General features: G+C 38.7%; 1 pseudogene; it reads left to right on the top strand.

Moving 5' to 3' along the window:
- LOC133663016 (general transcription factor II-I repeat domain-containing protein 2-like) overlaps positions 1-19,641 on the top strand; it is a 36,304-nt pseudogene extending 16,663 nt beyond the window's left edge.
- The last annotated feature ends 2,962 nt before the right edge of the window (positions 19,642-22,603 follow it).

Below are 22,603 nucleotides of genomic sequence, written 5' to 3'. Positions count from 1 at the left end.
CCTATGAGCCCGTTGACGTTCTAGAAATATAAGCAGCAGCTCAGCTCGCTCGCAGTCCTTGAGGTGAAGGCTAATTAGCTTTTAGCGTAATGTTAGCTCATTTTGCGGTGTGTGCATGCGTGCGTGTGTTACGGACAGCAAAGCCCTGTCTGTCTGAGAGAAAGACAAGCATTATTGACCTACAGTTAACAACTAAGTTATTTCACTTCACCTTTTTCTGTGTTGAAGCAGCAAAAAAGGACATTATGTTAAATGAAGAGTTTATGTCTCTGATAGTTGATATAATAATGTAACTGTATCATAAAGCCCACATGAACTCCATGGTGTTCAGGGATGAATAGTCTCTCCTATTGCTATTGTACTATTTTTTCAGCTATAGTTACATTAATCATTAGTAATGTAGCAGCCTAGTTTTGAATGGCAGGGTCCCTGCTATCACATGTTGATAAAAATATAACATTTACAAAATAAAAATCAACTACAGGCTTCCCAAATGCTGTTATAAATTAAGCATGATGAGTTGAGCATATGTCAGCATGTGGCCCCACTTTTAACTCTTTCTTTCAAACGCTTATTGCAAACGCTTATTTACAGTAAGTCATTAATTTGACTTAGTCATTATTTTGTCTTAGTAAGTCAATATTTACTAAATCAAAATAATGACGTACGTAATAGCTCAGGTAACTAGGACTGTTTTGTGTTTTGTTTTTACTTTACGGAAAAAATATCGAGATATATATCGTATATTGCCATTCAGCATACGGAGCAGAAAAAACAACCAAAAATTGTAGGCTTCTTCACGCGACGAAGCCGGCCTACTTCACCACTGTCTGTAGTCTAGTCCCCAAGGCCAAATTACACTGTTCAAGCCCCTTTACCGTCCATCCGCCTGTCCCCCCACCTGCATTTGCACCTGCCATGGCCCTTTGTTTCTCCACAGCAAGCCGATCACGTCATACTAAACTGGTCGACACAGCCTTAAATGACACCTGCTGCATCATCACGGGATGCCTCATGCCCTGCGATGAGGTGGCGACTTGTCCACGGTGTACCCAGCCTTCCGGCCTAGTGCAGCTGGGATAGGCTCCAGCACCCCCTGCGACCTTGAAAGGGAAAAACGGTAGAAAATGGATGGATGGATCCTGGGAGCTGTTAGAAAACAAGCTGTGGGCAACAAATGGCTGCCAGGCCGCATTTGGGACACCTCTGATTTTGCGTCACAGTCGAACATGTCGAACGATACAACAGTTAGTGTTAACCACATTCTAACTATACATACTGTATGTGTAAAAAAAATCATGAAATACTTAGTAAAGTTAGTCATTTTGCTTGCAAAACTTTTTTTATAGTGTAAATTGATGGAAATTATGTGTTCCCTTGGTATGGTAGTTATACTGTAGCATTTTGTTTCACACATGAACAAATTATATTAAGTAACATTACAGTGTTACATTTTCAAGTAGATAATAGTTAATAAAATCATTAAATAATTAATTGAATTATGGAAAAAAATAACAAGATAGTGAAACAATAATAAAATAATTAAATAAATCTTTGAAATATGAAATAATGAAAACAATAATTAAAATAAAAGATTCAATAATAAAATACAAAATTACAATAAATACATTAACGACACATTTAATAACACTTGTATGTATTTAATTCCAATTTTAATTAATTAATGACACATTCAAGTAATTATTTAAATATTTATTTATTTAATTCTGTCCTATTTGACCCTCTATAAAAGGGTTGCAATGGAGAGATAGCTTATGCAGTATTACATCCATCCAGCCATCCATTTTTCTACCGCTTGTCCCTTTCGGGGTCGCGTGGGGTGCTGGAGCCTATTGAAGTATTACACACACTATCAAAAAGTGTTTCTACATACAATGTTTGTATTATTATCTACTGAACAGTGTATGCTAACAATTAAATTAAACATACTTTTACTTACTGTAATTTTACTGAATGTTTCTAACTTCTGTTATTTGTTGGAGGATAAATTGCAGAGTATTTTAGGAATGGTAGAAAGGACAGTGTTGTATGTGGGAGACAGGTGGTGTCGCTGAACACCTCCTCTGTTCAGGGATGGTTTTTCAACCTTGACATGGATGGCTTCCCTCACTCCTCTTTCGTACCATCCGTCCTCCCTGTCCACAATCTGTACATTTTTGTTTTCAAAGGAGTGCTGTTTCTCCCTGAGGTGCGGGTAGACTGAGTCTTGGCCTGAAGAGTTTGCCCGTCTATGCTGCGTAAGGCTGCAGCTAACGATTATTTTTCTATCGATTAATCTATAGATTTTTTTTTCTTCGATTAATCGGTTAATCTATAGATTATTTTTTCGATTAATCAATAGATTCTTTTTCCTTTTACCGATTATTTTTTTATTCAAAATGAAGATGAAAAAATAAATGTAGGCCCGTTTTTTCAAAAGGCATGGCTTTTATTTACAAAAAAAAAGAAATATGGCCACTCAGTCAACATTGACAACAACATGACTAAATATTCTGTAACAATGTAAACATTTAAAACTTTTAACATTTAACAAAATTAAAAGTAGCTTATTTGCTTTTTAATGTGCAAATATAAAAGTCAACATCCAGTGCAAATCTTAATATTCGGCAATAGTATAAGCATTTCAAAAGTAAAAGTATTGCTTATTTTGCTTTAAAATGTGCAAAAATAAAGATAAACATCCAATACAAAAAAGTGTAAAACGAAATATTCTGTAACAACAGTGTAAACATTTCAACAAAAGTGAAAGTATTGCTTATTTGCTAAAATGTGCAAAAATAAAGATAAACATCCAATACAAAAAAGTGCCAATCTAAATATTCTGGAGCACTGTAAACATTAAGTATTGCTTTTAAAATGTGCAAAATAAACATCCAGTCCAACACAGTACACAATAACCAATTCTACTCATTCCAGTGAGTGTCTAACAGTTGTAATGAAGAAAGGTTAGCATGTCTACATGCTTTGGTTCTTTTCTTGTTTACAATATTCCCAGCAGCTGAAAATAGGCGCTCAGAAGGGGTCGATGGCTGGAACTGAGAGCTAATTACCGGTAGCCTTCACCTCAAGCCAGGACTGCGAGTGAGCTGAGCTGCAGTTTAAGTTTCTAGAAGGTCAACGGGCTCATAGTGATGTTACTAGTAATTGACTGGGAGGTGTTTATTATTATTTGGGGAGAGTCCGCTGCCTGATGCTCACCTGCTAAACACATATCTGCTCCACGCTGAAGCGCTGACTACATGCGCTCTGAATACGCACTGCTGATTGGCTGACAATGCTTTGTGTGTACCAATCAGATGGTTGTGTGGGTGGGACAATGCTGCGTGCTGAGACAGAGGCAGACGGAGCAAAGCAGCTTGTTAAGACTTTAGCTTTAGCTTAGAAACTCGTTCGGTACACCCCCGTACCGAACCGAAAGCCCCGTACCGAAACGGTTCAATACAAAACACGTACCGTTACACCCCTAGCAGATACAAATGACACATTCATGTTTTTGTGTAATGATGACAACGTATGCTCGCGCGGACGATTGACTAGTTGATGGTTTTCTTTTCAAATGTTCGTTCATAGCCGTTGTGCTGCTATGATAGGCCATTTACGCTCGACACAGTGTGCATACAACAACATTATTAGGCCGTTTATTGAAATACTCCCACACTTTTGACCACTTTTGGCATGCTTTTCCCCCCTCGCTCGCACCGCTCGCATCGTCTTCTTTGATCGTCTGCTTTGCGCTTCGCCATGACGGTAGTGTGACGTAAATATGCGACGCGTCGACGCACAAAAACGGCGTCGACGTATTTACGTAACCGATGACGTTGACTACGTCGACGCGTCGTTTCAGCCTTAATGCTGTGCCATGCGTCGGCTTAGTGGTTGTTTTGTTTCCCCAACATATGAATCAGTGCATTCAACATTACACTGTATACACCAGATTATAAAAAATACTTCTTCCTTTGTTGATTTGCTTACATTTGCGGCCGCAACAACGGCTATGACAATTGATGACAGCTCCTCCTCGCCATTTTGTTGTGTAATGGTATGTTTTACGGATGTTCATTGAAACAACTGTGATGCTTTCTTCTGCTTCCTGGATACCGGGTGTTGATTGTTAGCACAATGCTTTACGTTACATAGAGGACATTAGGTCACATTGGTGAGTTTCACACAGAACAACTACGACTACATGTCCCAAAATCAATTGTAATATCTGGGGCCGTATTTATCAAGCTTCTTAGAATTACTCCTAAGAAGTCTGCTAAGAGTTGACTTAAGAGTAAATAAATTATTCGCTGAAAGCTGCACTTAAAAGTTAGTTATCAAGCGTCTTACTCACACTTTCAGCGAATTGTAGGACTGAATCTTAAGTGTCACACTCAGAGCTGAACTACGACATTACTATGTGCCGTAAACGGAATTTTAGGTGACGTCATTTTTGTGTCCATAGAAATGACCAATCACGGAAGGGAATCCCTTGTCTAAGAATAAAGAAATATCTTAGAAATATTTAAGTGGACAATGGGAGTGTATATTTTGACAATAAACTACAAAATAATACAAAACAAACTAGTCCCCGCTGGCACTCACGCTACCGCTCCCTCTCTTCTCTCGCCCACACACTTAGAGTCTTAGAGTGCCATTTTACACTTAAGTCCTGAGAATTTGCGAAATTTAGTCCTACTCTCAAACTTAAGAATACAAGCTTTTTATCAACTTTCTTAAGTCTAAGAATCACTCCTACTCTCCACGATATTTAAGAGACCTTCAGAGGTGTCTTAAGTGGTTAGGAGTTGCCAGCAGGGGATGGCACTGAGGCGAGAGAAACGTGCGCGAACGTTCAGGGGGCGGAACGATGTCCTGGATTTGTTTGATGACGAGCAGCTGATCAAACGGTATCGTTTAGACAGAGCGGGTATTATTTTTGTCACAGATTTAATAATTTTCGATTGCTTGTTGATTACTGCATGTGGCTGCAGTGGGCTAGTATATATAGAGCCACCCACACCAGTTTCAAATTAGTTGCCTAATTAATGAATTGGAAAGAAAATGTTTTGAGAGTAGCGTATGTGTGAGTTGAGTGACGTCAGTGAGTGTGTGGGCGAGAGAAGAGAGGGAGCGGTAGCGTGAGTGCGGGCGGGGACTAGTTTGTTTTGTATTATTTTGTAGTTTATTGTCAAAATATACACTCCCATTGTCCACTTAAATATTTCTAAGATATTTCTTTATTCTTAGACAAGGGATTCCCTTCCGTGATTGGTCATTTCTATGGACACAGAAATGACGTCACCTAAAATTCCGTTTACGGCACATTGTAATGTCGTAATTCAGCTCTGAGTGTGACACTTAAGATTCAGTCCTACACTTCGCTGAAAGTGTGAGTAAGACGCTTGATAACTAACTTTTAAGTGCAGCTTTCAGCGAAGAATTTATTTACTCTTAAGTCAACTCTTAGCAGACTTCTTAGGAGTAATTCTAAGAAGCTTGATAAATACGGCCCCTGGTCTACTTTCTAAATTACTTAAGTCGACGTATGATCAATTTCCTGTTTCTCATTTACTATTTCAAAAAGCATTTCGTTAACAGTACATCGTTGTCTATAAGAAATAGAATATTCTTGTGTTTGTTTTCACTGGTCTACTTCAGTGGTTACTTTACAGTTTGTCACACATGTTTGAATTTGCTAATTTTCTATCTCTACTGGGATCGAACCGAAATAAGATTAATCCATCACTTCAATACTAGGATGGCAAACGTTTTTACTTTTAAAACCCATCTTCGCTTCTTCCTACTCCTTTTTAAACATGTTGTAAAGAGAAATGAAAATATGTAGATTATATGATGTATCTTATTGTATCTGTAAACATGTTCAAAATAAACGTTAGCCAAAACAAACACAACCTGAACTAATCAATACACAGTATTATAAACACAGTAACACTACTCTGTTCTGAAGTATTTAGGGTTGTTTCAAAATCATCTCCATTTCCTGTTTCTTATTGTATATACAATTTCCCACTGTGCTTAAATAAATTTACAACGATTTTCTCTAAGAAAGCAATTTGTCCAAGTTGGCATTGCACTGGTTTAGCTCAGTGGTTACTTCGACGAGTATCAATTCTCTCAGAATTCACTGCTTCTCAATCCCTACCTGGGATCAAACCACGGGTGATGTCCAATGTTTTTGTTTGTTTTTAATATGATTCAAGTAAGAAGGAAAGCCACTATTTGATATATTCTTCTGAATGAGTCAGTATATTGTAATACAGTGGTTACCAATCTTTCGAGCCCAATGAAATGCAATTACATCATCACTGAACTTACAACAATGGATCCTTGAGCAATGGCCCTAAACCAATACTGATCCGATATGATATGAGCACGAATCATAAATGCTTTTATGATTTTGTAGTGTGGAATGTTAGAAATGGCTTGATCAACTGAAATTACTCAAGAGAAAAATAATAAGTAGGAAAAACACTAACCTATTTGTTATTAACCATCTGGAATGGACATATGCCGTCTTTATTTAATTTGAAGTGGAGTTGGAATTGTTTTTGGGGGACACCTTGTGGCCACAATATTTAATTGAGTTAAGCTCATGACTCAGTAAATTGAATGATGTGGGCATATTTGTTACTGGACACTTTTTAATAGGTTTATGCATTGGAGACTTTGTATCTGTCACACATGACCAGGATAGAGATGCACTTTCTTTTACACCTGTTGGGAGTGCATTCCATATTGATGTGGCATAGAAGGAGAATGAGTTAAGACCTTTGTTAGATTGGAATCTGGGTTTAACGTGGTTTGTGGAGCTCCCCCTGGTGTTGTGGTTATGGCGGTCATTTACGTTATGGAAGTAGTTTGACATGTACTTCGGTATCAGGGAGGTGTAGCGAATTTTATAGACAAGGCTCAGTGCAAGTTGTTTTACTCTGTCCTCCACCCTGAGCCAGCCCACTTTGGAGAAGTGGGTAGGAGTGAGGTGTGATCTGGGGTGGAGGTCTAGAAGTAACCTGATTAGCTTGTTCTGGGATGTTTGGAGTCTTGATTTGAGGGTTTTGGAGGTGCTGGGGTACCAGGAGATGCATTTGTAGTCGAAAAAGGGTTGAATGAGAGTTCCCGCTAGAATCTTCATGGTGCTTTTGTTGACCAGAGAGGAGATTCTGTAGAGAAATCTTTTTGATTACCTTGGTTGCCATTTTGTCACAGGAAAGATTAGCCTCTAGAATGGAACCTAGGTAGGTGACCTCATCTTTCCTGGTGATAACAATGTCACCCACTTTAATAGTGAAGTCACTGACTTTCTTAAGGTTGATTTGGGACCCAAATAGGATGGATTCTGTTTTACCTAAGTGTATGGATAGCTTACTGTATTGTCAGCGAGCCAGGTGCAAATTCTACAGAGTTCGGCACTGAGAATGTTTTCCACCAGTGATTTGTCCTTGCCGGATACCAGCAGGGCCGAGTCATCCGCAAACAGGAACAATTCACAGTCACATGCTGATGACATGTCGTTTACGTATATTAGGAACAGTAAAGGCCCTAATATACTGCCTTGGGGGACTCCACAGCGTACTGAGAGGGGAGGGGGGACAGGGTGCCATTCACCTCTACCACCTGTTTCCTCCCCTCCAAGTAAGATTGCATCCAGCTCGATGAGGTTTTATCAAATCCGATGGTCCTATATGATATTGTATCCTACTTTTTTCGATTTGGTACTAAATACACAGCGTTGGATACCAATACAGTATCTCTATTTTGTTTACATTGAAGTGAATGTTGGGTGTTATAGGCTCACTTCAACATATGCTGTTCCAGCATATGTTGAAACTGAGCTGAAACTAGTTTATTTTACTAAATCATCAATACCTGACTGATCGCAATACCTGTGATCAGTCATTGTCAAAGTTGTTTTGGTTATCATTAATGATTGATGATTAAATGCGCTATAAACAAGATATACAAGACATTAAAGCCATAACACAGAAGTGATTCAGCAGTGACTTCTACTGGTTATTATATAAACTACATCAATATTTTACTTTTACTTGTCAGAACAATGCAACAAGATAATGCGTCAAACTGTTTCCAAATAAATACAATCAGGGCCAAATATTTGGTGTACATTAAGGACTTACTTCCTGAGTTTGTAATCAATTTCACAATACACACAGTAAATATAAAAATATAAACAATGTAAAATATGAACATTAAAACATCAACAAAAACAGATTTTTGTGAAAGAAGCGTTTCAAGAAATATCAAGCTCATGAAACTCGTATCAAGCCGATGCTGATACAAACCTTTGAATCGATATTATTGATAATTGGATGCACATGTACAGACAATTTATAGCAGAGGTATCCAAACTTTTTTCTGTCGAGGGACACATACAGAAAACTAATGGATGTGGTGGACACTTACATTTTATTTACATGTATTCATTTTATTTTGTATTAAACGCACTACTGCAGTGTATAGATCGGTTTAATTAAGTTGAATGTTTTTAAGGAAACAACTATTATATATTTATATGTATATATGTATATATCCTGCGCAAACTAGGTCACTGCAAGTGGGGTGCAGGTCCACCAACATTCCATGCAACTACCATGGCCCTGTGTTTATCCACAGCAGAGTATGCCTGCTCAAGCTGGAGCCGATCACGTCATAATAAACTGGTAGACACGGCCTTTAATGACACCTGCCGCATCATCACAGGATGTCTCAAGACAACACCTGTCCTGTGCCTTTACGCGCTAGCTGGCATCTCATCCCTGCTCAAGACGACTCAGTATCGCTCAAGATGAACGGAGAACACAGGAGATAGACATCAGACAATCCTTACATGGCCATGCAGTACCCCCATGCAGGCTCCGATACAGAGACAGTTTTGTGCAGACAGTCTTGCCCCTCCGAACAACCAAGCAAGTAGCAAGGACCAACATTTGGGAAGATGAATGGCAAAGAAATGTCACACAAGCTCTTGAATGACTGGACAGAGGAATCCCACCAAGGGAAAGTCCCACTAGTGGCCACGACCTTGGCTGGACAATCTGGATGTCCCTTAACAGAGTGCATGTGGAACAAGGGAGGTTAAAGCACTGATGAAAGCCTGGAACTACACAGCAGACGACACATCCAGCTGTGGATCAGAGCAGACAATGTCCCACCTACTGCAATGTGCCGATGCCCCATGGTGCAGTCCAGAAGACCTGGCAGAATCTACCCCATCATCTGTGGCCTGTGCCCAATACTGGCAGAACAACATTGGAGACTGCTACGGACTGAAGAAGGAGATCCTGGGAGCCAATAGAAATCAAGCTGTGAGCTACAAATGGCTCCCTGGCTGCACTTTCGAGTCACAGTCAAACATGTTGAATGAATTACAGATAGTACAGTAAGTGTTAACCACATATACACCATACATTACAATTGTGTAAAAAAATATTAACAGTGAACTATTTGGTAAAATTTGTTATTTTGCTTGCAAAATATCTTTGTTATGGAGTAAATTAATGGAAACATTTTCCCTTTGGTATGGTATAAATAGCATGGTTTTTTTTGCTACCCTTAAAAGGATAGCTGTCAGGCTTGTCCCAGTTTGGTCAAGTTTTAGTTTTCCTCTGCGTTTGTCTTTGTTTCCTGTCCTTAGTTCCTGTCAGCACTCTTATTTTGGTTATTTCCTGATTGTCTCCCTGAGTGTTTTTTCCCCTCAGCTGTGGCTGATTGGCGCCGGGCCACACCTGGTGTCAATCAGCCAGCTGCTATTTAGACCTGCTTTTTCCTCCACTCTGCGCTGGATTATTGTGACTACTACCTGTCACAATACTTGTCGTTGTAGCTCTGTCTACTTTTGTTCACTCCGCTCATGTCATAGTTCCTTCGTGTCACAGTAAGTGTTTTTGTTTCTTGTCGACAGTTAGCCTTTGTGCTATTTAAGTTCATAGCCAAGTTTGTTCTCCGCCTTGTGCGCGCCTTTTGTTTGTACCCTTTTGTTAGTTGTTTTGCTATAGTGTTTAATAAAATCATGTTTTCCTGTTCAATGCCTGCCACCATCTCTGCATCTTGGGGTTCGTCACCTACAAACCCTGACAATAGCAATAGACAGACAGCTTTTGCAATAAAACAGACCCTTTTAAAAAGTGTGTTTCTACATACATTGAAGAAGAAAATTTAATATTAATTTTGTTTGTATCTTTATCTACTAAAGAGTGTATTTTAACAATCACACTAGATATACTTTTACTTACTTTACTTTTAAGATTGTGACGTCATGCAAGCGTCTACTTCTAAGACTGGCTGAACGTATTTTTGTTACACTGGTTTAGTTAAGTGGTTACTTCCTGCAACTTCAAAGCTCAACAAAGTTCGGGCAAGGGTCTCTGTGTAGTGTTTTTCTTTTTGTTATTAGTTTTTTTCCCCACAATTCATTCATGCATATGCTTTTGATGGAAATGTATGGTGGAATGTATCATGTAGGTGTGTTTTTTAATTCTGTATTTTTAGATGAACCACCCATTGCGCTGACAGAAAACACATTTTAAGTAATTTTATGTTTGATTAAACCAACTAGATGTATCTATGGTTGCACGGTAGCCTTAACTTTAAAATACATATGACAAATTTGGTTTGAATCTAAAGTTCTGTTCCATTCATTACTGAGTCAACAGTAAATTATATCAGTGGCATAATTGGCATTCAGAAGAGAAGTGGGCTGATTGATTCAAATATCAATAAAATAGATACCAGGTCATTGTTGGTATCAAATTATTACTAGCATGATGATATCAAAATTTTTCTGTCTGTGTCAAAGTGTTTAGTCTTATCTTATTCTGACGCATTTTTGAGATGTTAGATTTCCTGTGCTCTTAATTTGGCGATCTAGTCAGAGACATCATTTCAGTTCGGTTTTGAGTTGGGGGTTTTTCTGCGTGTGCTGTTCAAAAATATTGCATACATACTGTATATTGTTGATCAACACAGGGAATAAGTTATTGCACACAGCTGAGTGGCTTAAGGTCAAATGCAAGCCAATTGTAATTGTTTGCTTTTGTTGAGTTATTTTGTATTATTGACTTTATTTTGCTCAAACAATAGGGAATCATTGTGCTATTTTGTAAATATGATTGCACTGTTTTATATTATTCATGAATAACTATAGTGATGTTCTGTTTGTTTGCCTAAAATCATCAAATTATCTTGAAAATATTCAAGTAAAAGTATCGGTATCAACGATATTGGCCCTGCATTACATCTATAAACATTATTTTAAGTGTACATATTTAAGGTTAAAAGTAATTTTTTAAGAATATGAATGTGAGTGTGAATGGTTGTCTGTCTATTTGTGTTGACGCTGCGATGAGGTGGGGAATTGTCCACGGTGTACCCCGCCTGCCGCCCCAGTGCAGCTGGGATAGGCTCCAGCACCACCGGTGACCTCGAAAGGGACAAGCGGTAGGAAATGGATGGATGGATCCTGGGAGCTAATAGAAAACAAGCTGTGGGTTACAAATGGCTGCCAGGCCACACTTTAAACACCTCTGATTTTGCGTCACAGTCGAACGATACAACAGTTAGTGTTAACCACATTCTAACTATACACATGTGTAAAAAAAATCCTGAAATACTTGGTAAATTAGTCATTTTGCTTGCAAAACTTTTTTTATGGTGTCAATTGATGGAAATGATGTGTTCCCTTTGGTATGGTAGTTACACTGCTGCATTTTGTTTCAGACATGAACAAATTATATTAAGTAACATTACAGTGTTACATTTTCAAGTACATAATAGTTAATAAAATCATTAAATAATGAATTGAATTATGGTATAATTAACTATATAGTGAAACAAATAATGAAATAAATATTTGAAATATGAAACAATAAACAATCATTAAAATCAATGATTCAATAATAAAATATATACATATATAAATAAATTAACGACACATTCAATAACATTTGTATGTATTTAATTCCAATTTTAATAATTAATGACACATTCAAGTAATTATTTAAATATGTATTTATTTAGTTCTGTCTTATTTGACCCTCTATAAAATGGTTGCAATGGATAGATAGCCTATGCAGTATTACATCCATCCATCCATTTCCTACCGCTTGTCCCTTTCAGGGTCGCTTGGGGTGCTGGAGTCTATTGCAGTATTACAGACACTATCAAAAAGTGTTTCTACATACAATGACTCAGTAAAATTAATACAAACTGATACTTACCGTGTTTGTATTATTATCCACTGAACAGTGTACAAACCCCGTTTCCATATGAGTTGGGAAATTGTGTTAGATGTAAATATAAACGGAATACAATGATTTGCAAATCATTTTCAACCCATATTCAGTTGAATATGCTACAAAGACAACACATTTGATGTCAAACTGATGAACTTTTTTTTTTTTTTTGCAAATAATCATTAACTTTGGAATTTGATGCCAGCAACATGTGACAAAGAAGTTGGGAAAGGTGGCAATAAATACTGATAAAGTTGAGGAATGCTCATCAAACACTTATTTGGAACATCCCACAGGTGAACAGGCAAATTGGGAACAGGTGGGTGCCATGATTGGGTATAAAAGTAGATTCCATGAAATGCTCAGTCATTCACAAACAAGGATGGGGCGAGGGTCACCACTTTGTCAACAAATGCGTGAGCAAATTGTTGAACAGTTTAAGAAAAACCTTTCTCAACCAGCTATTGCAAGGAATTTAGGGATTTCACCATCTACGGTCCGTAATATCATCAAAGGGTTCAGAGAATCTGGAGAAATCACTGCACGTAAGCAGTTACGCACGTGACCTTCGATCCCTCAGGCTGTACGGCATCAACAAGCGACATCAGTGTGTAAAGGATATCACCTCATGGGCTCAGGAACACTTCAGAAACCCACTGTCAGTAACTACAGTTGGTCGCTACATCTGTAAGTGCACGTTAAAACCCTCCTATGCAAGGCGAAAACCGTTTATCAACAACACCCAGAAACGCAGTCGGCTTCGCTGGGCCTGAGCTCATCTAAGATGGACTGATACAAAGTGGAAAAGTGTTCTGTGGTCTGACGAGTCCACATTTCAAATTGTTTTTGGAAACTGTGGACGTTGTGTCCTCCGGACCAAAGAGGAAAAGAACCATTCGGATTGTTATAGGCGCAAAGTTGAAAAACCAGCATCTGTGATGGTATGGGAGTGTATTAGTGCCCAAGACATGGGTAACTTACACATCTGTGAAGGCGCCATTAATGCTGAAAGGTACATACAGGTTTTGGAGCAACATATGTTGCCATCCAAGCAACGTTACCATGGACGCCCCTGCTTATTTCAGCAAGACAATGCCAAGCCACGTGTTACATCAACATGGCTTCATAGTAAAAGAGTGCGGGAACTAGACTGGCCTGCCTGTAGTCCAGACCTGTCTCCCATTGAAAATGTGTGGCACATTATGAAACCTAAAATACCACAACGGAAACCCCCGGACTGTTAAACAACTTAAAGGCCTACTGAAATTTTTTTTAAAAATTTAAACGGGAATAGCAGATCCATTCTATGTGTCATACTTGATCATTTCGCGATATTGCCATATTTTTGTTGAAAGGATTTAGTAGAAAAAATCGACGATAAAGTTCGCAACTTTTGCTCGCTGATAAAAAAAGCCTTGCCTGTACCGGAAGTAGCGTGACGTCACAGGAGCTAGTATTCCTCACAATTCCCCATTGTTTACAATGGAGCGAGAGAGATTCGGACCGAGAAAGTGACGATTACCCCATTAATTTGAGCGAGGATGAAAGATTCGTAGATGAGGAACGTTACAGTGAAGGACTTGAGAGGCAGTGATGGACGTATCTTTTTTCGCTCTGACCGTAACTCAGGTACAAGTTAGCTCATTGGATTCCACACTCTCTCCTTTTTCTATTGTAAATCACAGATTTGTATTTTAAACCACCTCAGATACTATATCCTCTTGAAAATGAGAGTCGAGCACGCGAAATGGACATTTAAAGTGACTTTTATCTCCAAGACAATACATCGGTGACACACTTAGCTACTGAGCTAACGTGCTAGCATCGTTCTCAAATGAAGATAGAAACAACATAAATAAACCCCTGACTGGAAGGATAGACAGAAGAGCAAAAATACTATTAAACCATGTACATGTAACTACACGGTTAAAAGTTCTCAGCCTGGTAAGGCTTAACAATGCTGTTGCTAACGACACTAAGGCTAATTTAGCAACTTAGCAACCGGAACTCACAGAACTATGTACTCTCTCCTTTTTCTATTGTGTATCACGGATTTGTATTTCAAACCACCTCGGATACTATATCCTCTTGAAAATGAGAGTCGAGCACGCGAAATGGACATTCACAGTGACTTTTATCTCCAAGACAATACATCGGTGACACACTTAGCTACTGAGCTAACGTGCTAGCATCGTTCTCAAATGAAGATAGAAACAACATAAATAAACCCCTGACTGGAAGGATAGACAGAAGAGCAAAAATACTATTAAACCATGTACATGTAACTACACGGTTAAAAGTTCTCAGCCTGGTAAGGCTTAACAATGCTGTTGCTAACGACACTAAGGCTAATTTAGCAACTTAGCAACCGGAACTCACAGAACTATGTACTCTCTCCTTTTTCTATTGTGTATCACGGATTTGTATTTCAAACCACCTCGGATACTATATCCTCTTGAAAATGAGAGTCGAGCACGCGAAATGGACATTTAAAGTGACTTTTATCTCCAAGACAATACATCGGTGACACACTTAGCTACTGAGCTAACGTGCTAGCATCGTTCTCAAATGAAGATAGAAACAAAATAAATAAACCCCTGACTGGAAGGATAGACAGAAGAGCAAAAATATTATTAAACCATGTACATGTAACTACACGGTTAAAAATTCTCAGCCTGGTAAGGCTTAACAATGCTGTTGCTAACGACGCTAAGGCTAATTTAGCAACTTAGCAGCCGGAGCTCACAGAACTATGATAAAACATTAGCGCTCCACCTACGCCAGCCAGCCCTCATCTTCCCATCAACAGCCGTGCTCACCTGCGTTCCAGCGATTAACGGCGCGACGAAGGACTTCATCCGTGGGTTTGGCGGCAAGCATCGACTAGGCGTCTTCTATCAGTATAAGTAGTCCTTGTTGTGTTGCTGTAAATATTGTACTTAGCCGCTAAGACACCGATCGATCCCACCTACAACGTTCTTCTTTGCAGCCTCCATTGTTCATTAAACAAATTGCAAAAGATTCACCAACACAGATGTCCAGAATACTGTGGAATTTTGTCAAAGAAAACAGAGCTTTGTGTATTGTGTCCAATAGGGCCCAAACACTTCCGTGCATTTTATGACGTCACGCGCATAAATCATATCCAAAGGAGATTTTCAACCGGAAGTGTGGCGGGAATTTTAAAATTTCACTTTATAAGTTAACCCGGCCGTATTGGCATGTGTTTCAATGTTAAGATTTCATCATTGATATATAAACTATCAGACTGCGTGGTCGGTAGTAGTGGGTTTCAGTAGGCCTTTAAGCTGTACATCAAGCAAGAATGGGAAATAATTCCACCTGAGAAGCTTCAAAAATGTGTCTCCTCAGTTCCCAAATGTTTACTGAGTGTTGTTAAAAGTAAAGGCCATGTAACACAGTGGTGAACATGACCTTTCCCAACTACTTTGGCACGTGTTGCAGCCATGAAATTCTAAGTTAATTATTATTTGCAAAAAAAAAAAAAAAGTTTATGAGTTTGAACATCAAATATCTTGTCTTTGTAGTGCATTCAATTGAATATGGGTTGAAAAGGATTTGCAAATCATTTTATTCCGTTTATATTTACATCTAACACAATTTCCCAACTCATATGGAAACGGGGTTTGTAGAAAGAACAGTGTTGTATGTGGGAGACAGGTGGTGTCGCAGAACACCTCCTCTGTTCAGAGATGGTTTTTCAACCTTGACATGGATGACTTCCCTCACTCCTCTTTTATACCATCCATCCTCCCTATCCACAATCTGTACATTTTTGTTTTCAAAGGAGTGCTGTTTCTCCCTGAGGTGCAGGTAGACTGAGTCTTGGCCTGAAGAGTTTGCCGTCTATGCTGTGCCATGCGTCGGCTTAGTGGTTGTTTTGTTTCCCCAATACATCAATCAATCAAAGTTTATCTATATAGCCCTAAATCACGAGTGTCTCAAAGGGCTGCACAAGCCACAACGACATCCTTGGTTCAGATCCCACATCAGGGCAAGAAAAAACTCAACCCAATGGGATTACAATGAGAAACCTTGGAGGGGACCGCAGATGTGGGGACCCCCTGGGCGACCGGTGCAATGGACGTCGAGTGACTCTAGCACAATTGTGTGAGAGTTCAGTCCATAGTGGATCTAGCATAATAGTGTGAGAGTCCAGTCCATAGTGGGGCCAGCAGGAGATAATCTTGAGTGGGTACAGGTCAGCAGCGCAGAGACGTCCCCAACTGATGCACAGATGAGTGGTCCACCCTGGGTCCCGACTTTGGACAGCTAGCGTGTCATCTGTGGTTACCGAATCTGTGCCCCCCCTCCACGAAGGAGGGGGGGGCAGAGCAGAAAAGAGACGGCAGATCAACTGGTCTGTATGAATCAGTGCATTCATCGTTACACTGGATGCACCAGATTATAAAAAATACTTCTTCCTTTGTTGATTTGCTTACATTTGCGGCCGCAACAACGGCTATGACAATTGATGACAGCATCCTCCTCGCCATTTTGTTGTGTAATGGTATGTTTTACGGATATTCATTGAAACAACTGTGATGCTTTCTTCTGCTTCCTGGATACTGGGTGTTGATTGTTAGCACAATGCTTTACGTTACATAAAGGCAATCAGGTCACGTTGGTGTGTTTCACACAGAACAACTACGACTACATGTCCCAAAATAAATTGTAATATCTGGTCTACGTTCTCAATTACTTAAGTCGACGTATGATCCATTTCCTGTTTCTCATTTACTATTTCAAAAAGCATTTCGTTAACAGTACATAGTTGTCTATAAGAAAGAGAATATTCCTGTGTTTGCTTTCACTGGTCTTTTTCAGTGGTTACTTTACAGTTTGGCACACTAGTTTAAATTTGCTAATTTGCCATCCCCACTGGAATTGAACCTGGGGCACTGTCCTGTCTTTTTTATATTATATGTGATAAAAGAAATAAGATTAATCCATCACTTCAATACTTGGATGGCAAACGCTTTTTACTTTTAATACCCATCTTTGCTTCTTCCTACTTCTTTTTGAACATGTCATGAAGAGAAATGATAATATGTAGATTATATGATGTATCATATTGTATCTGTATACATGTTCAAAATAAACGCAAACCACAACAAACACAACCTGAACTAATCAATACACAGTATTATAAACACAGTAACACTACTCTGTTCTGAAGTATTTAGGGTTGTTTCAAAATCACCTCCATTTCCTGTTTCTTATTGTATATACATTTCCCACTGTATTTAAATAATTTTACAATGATTTTCTATAAGAAAGCAATTTCTCCTTGCTGGTATTGCACTGGTTTAGCTCAGTGGTTACTTCGACTAGTATCAATTCTCTCAGAATTCGTCGCTTCTCAATCCCTACCTGGGATCAAACCACGGGTGATGTCCAGTGTTTTTGTTTGTTTTTAATATGATACAGTAGGGTTGAGCGATATGGCCTTTTATTAATATCACAATATATATCTCGATATTTTGCCTTAGCCTTGAATTCACACTTGACTTCACAACTAAGTCAATTTACCAAAACTGTATTTATTAAGCAGTTATTAAGAAGCGGCACAAACATTCATGTAATTTCAAAACAGAAAGTGCAAGATTGTCAGAGACATTTTAAAACAAGCTATTTGTGCACTTTTGTGCATGATGTCACTAAGATGACATATCAAAACAACACTAAATTAAAGTGCACTTTTTGTACAGAGCGCCACCACAATATTTTAAAACAAATAAAGTGCACTTTTGTGCATGATGTCACACAAGATATTTCAATAACTGTCAAATAAAAATTAGCTGCATAATAGGAAATCAAATAGTGTATGTCCTTCGCTATGTGGTAGGTTTGATTTTGATTAGATTTTTATTAAGGATCCCCATTAGCTGGTTGCCACAACAACCCACTAGTCTTCCTGGGGTCCACAAACTCAATACAATTACAAGTAAAAGCATATAATTATAATTACACAATATAGAAACAAATAAAAATCAACAACAAGCAAACAATTTACAGTCTCAGAATATTAGTTACCATATAAATAAAAATACACAATACAAAACCAAACAAAAATCATCAACAAGCAAACTAATTTACAGACTCATATAAAATATTAGTTTCCTTTTAAAAACCTGTTTACTTTCAATGCCGGTGAGAATTCGAGGCAGGTTATTCCAGGGCAGTACGGATCTATAAATAAAAGATTTCCGCAATGCATTCTTCCTCGGACGAGGGAGTACAAAATGACCCTCACTAGACGCCATGGTATTAAGATTATGCACAGTGCTACTGTAAACTATTTGGGCCATGAGAAAAGCATGAATTTTACTACTGGTTACTGATTTGAACAATATTAGACTATTAGCTGACAACCTGTTCTGCACTGTTAGCCAGTAAAGAGAAGCATGCATTTGGTTAAAATTGATTCTTAGTGAGCAACCCAGAACCAGCCCTATTCTGGACAATCTGGAGCTTACTGTTCTCACCACTTGCAGCAAACGCCCAGACTGCAGAACAACAGTCCAGATGACACGAGACTAAACTCTTGACAATCTGACAAAGAAGAGGTCGATCAACAAAAGCAACACATTTCCTGGAGATACCAACAGCCCTTCCCATCTTTGTAACTATATCACTGATATGATTTGACCAGAATAGAGTGCAGTCCAGCATCACTCCAAGGAGCTTGGCACCTCTGACCTGTTGAACTGTTGAAATACCTAGCCTCAGATCCAACTTTGGGACACAAGATAACCCTTGCCTAGTCCCCAATACAATACTTTTTTTTTAGAGAAGTTTTGTATCATATTGTATCTGCATACATGTTCAAAATAAACGTAAACCATAAAAAACCCAACCTGAACTAATCAATACATCGTATTATAAACACAGTAACACTACTCTGTTCTGAAGTATTTAGGGTTGTTTCAAAATCTTCTCAATTTCCTGTTTCTTATTGTATATACATTTCCCACTGTGCTTGAATAATTTTACAAAGATCTTCTATAAGAAAGCAATTCCTCCTTGCGGGTATCACACTGGTTTAGCTCAGTGGTTACTTTCACTAGTGTCAATTCTCTCAGAATTCGCTGCTTCTCAATCCCTACCTGGGATCAAACCACGGGTGATGTCCAGTGTTTTTGATGGTTTTTAATATGATACAAGTAAGAAGGAAAGTCACTATTGTTTGATACATTCTCCTGAATTAGTCAGTATACTATAACATTATCTAATATTCTTGTGTTTGTTTTCACTGGTTTAGCTCAGTGGTTACTTCGACGAGCATCAATTCTCTCAGAATTCGCTGCTTCTCAATCCCTACCTGGGCTCAAACCACGGGTGATGCCAGTGTTTTTGTTTGTTTTTAATATGATACAGCTAAGTTGTTGTTTTGTTGGCTACAAATGCAAAATATGTAGATTGGATGATATATCATATTGTATCTGTATCCATGTTCAAAATAAACGTAAACCCACTGTGCTTAAAGAAATGTACAAAGATTTTCTATAAGAAAGCAATTTCTCCCTGCTGGTATTGCACTGGTTTAGCTCAGTGGTTACTTCGACTAGTATCGAGTCTGTCAAAATTTGCTGTTTCTCAATCCCAACCAGGTATCAAACCCTGGGTAATGTCCAGTGAATTTGTTTAGTTTTTAATATGATACAGCTATGTTGTTGTTCTGTTGGCTACAAATGCAAAATATGTAGATTATATGATGTATCATATTGTGTCTGTACACATGTTCAAAATAAACGTAAACCATAACAAACACAACCTGAACTAATCAGTACACAGTATAATAAACACAGTAACACTACTCCGTTCTGAAGTATTTAGGGTTGTTTCAAAATCATCTCCATTTCCTGTTTCTCATTATCTATAATATTTCCCACTGTGCTTAAATAATTTTACAAAGATTTTCTATAAGAAATCAATTTATCCTTTCCGGTATTGCACTGGTTTAGCTCAGTGGTTACTTCGAATAGTATCAATTCTCTCAGAATTCGCTGCTTCTCAATCCCTTCATGGGTTCAAACCACGGGTGATGTCCAGTGTTTTTGTTTGATTTTAATATAATACAAGAAAGAAGGAATGTCACTATTGTTTGATATATTCTTCTGAATTAGTCAGTATACTCTAATACAGTGGTCACCAATCTTTCGAGCCCAATCAAATACAATTACATCATCACTGAACTTTCAACAATGGATCCTTGAGTCATGGCCTTATGCCAATACTGATCCGATATGAGCACAAATCATAAATGCTTTTATGATTTTGTAGTGTGGAATGTTAGAAATGGCTTGATCAACTGAAATTACTCAAGAGAAAAATAATAGGTAGGAAAAACACTAACCTATTTGTTATTAACCATCTGGAATTGACATATGCCATCTTTATTTAATTTGAAGTGGAGTTGGGTTTTTTGAGTTTTTTGGGGGACACCTAGCGGCCACAATAATTAATTGAGTTAAGCTAGTATGACCCTACAATTATTTGATACTTGTTTATATTGACAAATGACCTGTTTTAGACTGCAATATTTTTCCATTAATGACACTTATTACCTATGTGTAGCTTGTGTGCTATTGTGTGCTTAGCTGTTGTGTAACTGCTTGCTCTGTAACCTATAGCCTACCATGTTTACCTTTTGAAAATGACCAACCTCATGTGCTTATTGGGGCACATTTAGCTTTTGACTGACTGTTTAGTTTTGCATAAGTAAACCAATATAATCTGATAATCTTTTTTTGTTGTTGCTGGTATCAGATTGATATCCAATATCAATATCAGATCAGGACAATGTATGCTAAGCTATTAGAACAAACACATAGCTTTGATAACTTAGCATCACTGTTTCCTATAAAGTTGTTAAAAAAACACCAACCTTGTGTGCGGAGGATATTTACATGTTAACTGGCTGTCTTTTTTAGCTTAGATAGAAGCCAATATAATCTGATACTTGTTTTTTTTGCTGATCTTGTACTGATGTCAATACTGGATCGGGACACCACAAGTGTGTATAACACACTGACTACTAGTAACAATTAGGTTAAGTGCTTATTTATTTCCATCCAGTTTATTTAGGATAGCCCCTTGAGATGTAGCATCTCCTTTTTCAAGAGGGTCCCTACACACATACACTTATGCCAGACCTGGGCATTCTGCGGCCCGCGGGCCGCATCCAGCCCTTTGTACGTCCCTGTCCGGCCCGCGTGAGGCCAATCATAAATTACAAAATAAATTTAAAAAAGTATCTATTTCGAGTGTGCAATACAACGGTGCTGCTTTTGTTTTGAAAAGCTTTATTTTTATTACTTCCGTGTGGACGTATGCTTGTGTGCGCAGCGGCAATCACAAATTACAAAATAAATTTAAAAAAACATCTATGTCGTGCGTGCAATACAACTGTGCTGCTTTTATTTTGGAAAGTGTTATTTATGGGCGTATGTCCTGTGAGTGAAGGCGCACAGCGACAAATGATGCCCGGTTATCCCCGAGACGCTAAAAAGAGAAAAGTTGATGACGAATGGCGTGTTTTCAACAAGACATGGACTGCACATGTTGCTGTGTTTAAAGAATATAGTGTAACGACCTGCTGAAGTTGATGTTGTGTTTTTGAGTTGCGTAAATGAGGACTGAGGATGGACGTGCGTAGGAGGGAACGAGATAAGTTGAGCTGTGTTAGTATAGGTTGCTCAATAACAGTTTAAAAAGAGCGTCAGACTTGGTGTGCACTTATTCTGGACGCTACATTTGGTATCATAAGTAAAACTTTGTGCATACTGCCGCTGCTTAATTGTGTGCGCATATTGCGCTGCTTGTGTGCTCAGCCTGCTACGTCATCGGGAGGTACGTGCCATGATGTTTCCTGGCGACTTTGTCAAGATGGAACGGGAGGGAAAGGACATTGAGTGGGGACTTATGGTGCCGGCAGCACTGCAGATGTCTGTGTGTATCCCGGACGTGAGAAGCTCTTCGCAAAAAGAGAGAGAAAGGGAGGAAGGAGAGAGGCAGCATCTACAGGTGCAGCGCACGCTGATTGGCATGGGGGAATTCCGCCCTCAATGAAGACTCCCAGGCTTGATGGCAAGGCGAACTGCGAGGCATTTCATCCCACTTCTGACACCGTAGCATCCAGAAGAAGTGCACACCAAGTCTGATGCTCTTTTTAAACTTTTATTGAGCAACCTATACTAGCAATCCTCAATTTATCTCGTTCTTTCCACACGCACGTCTATCCTCACTCCTCATTTCCGCAACAGCAACGCTTCCTCCTTCTTCGCCAATCACCTTACAAGGCG

This window comes from Entelurus aequoreus, linkage group LG13 (genome assembly GCF_033978785.1).
Source record: "Entelurus aequoreus isolate RoL-2023_Sb linkage group LG13, RoL_Eaeq_v1.1, whole genome shotgun sequence".
Lineage (NCBI taxonomy): Eukaryota > Metazoa > Chordata > Actinopteri > Syngnathiformes > Syngnathidae > Entelurus > Entelurus aequoreus.
This window is presented reverse-complemented; position numbering and strand designations above follow the sequence as displayed.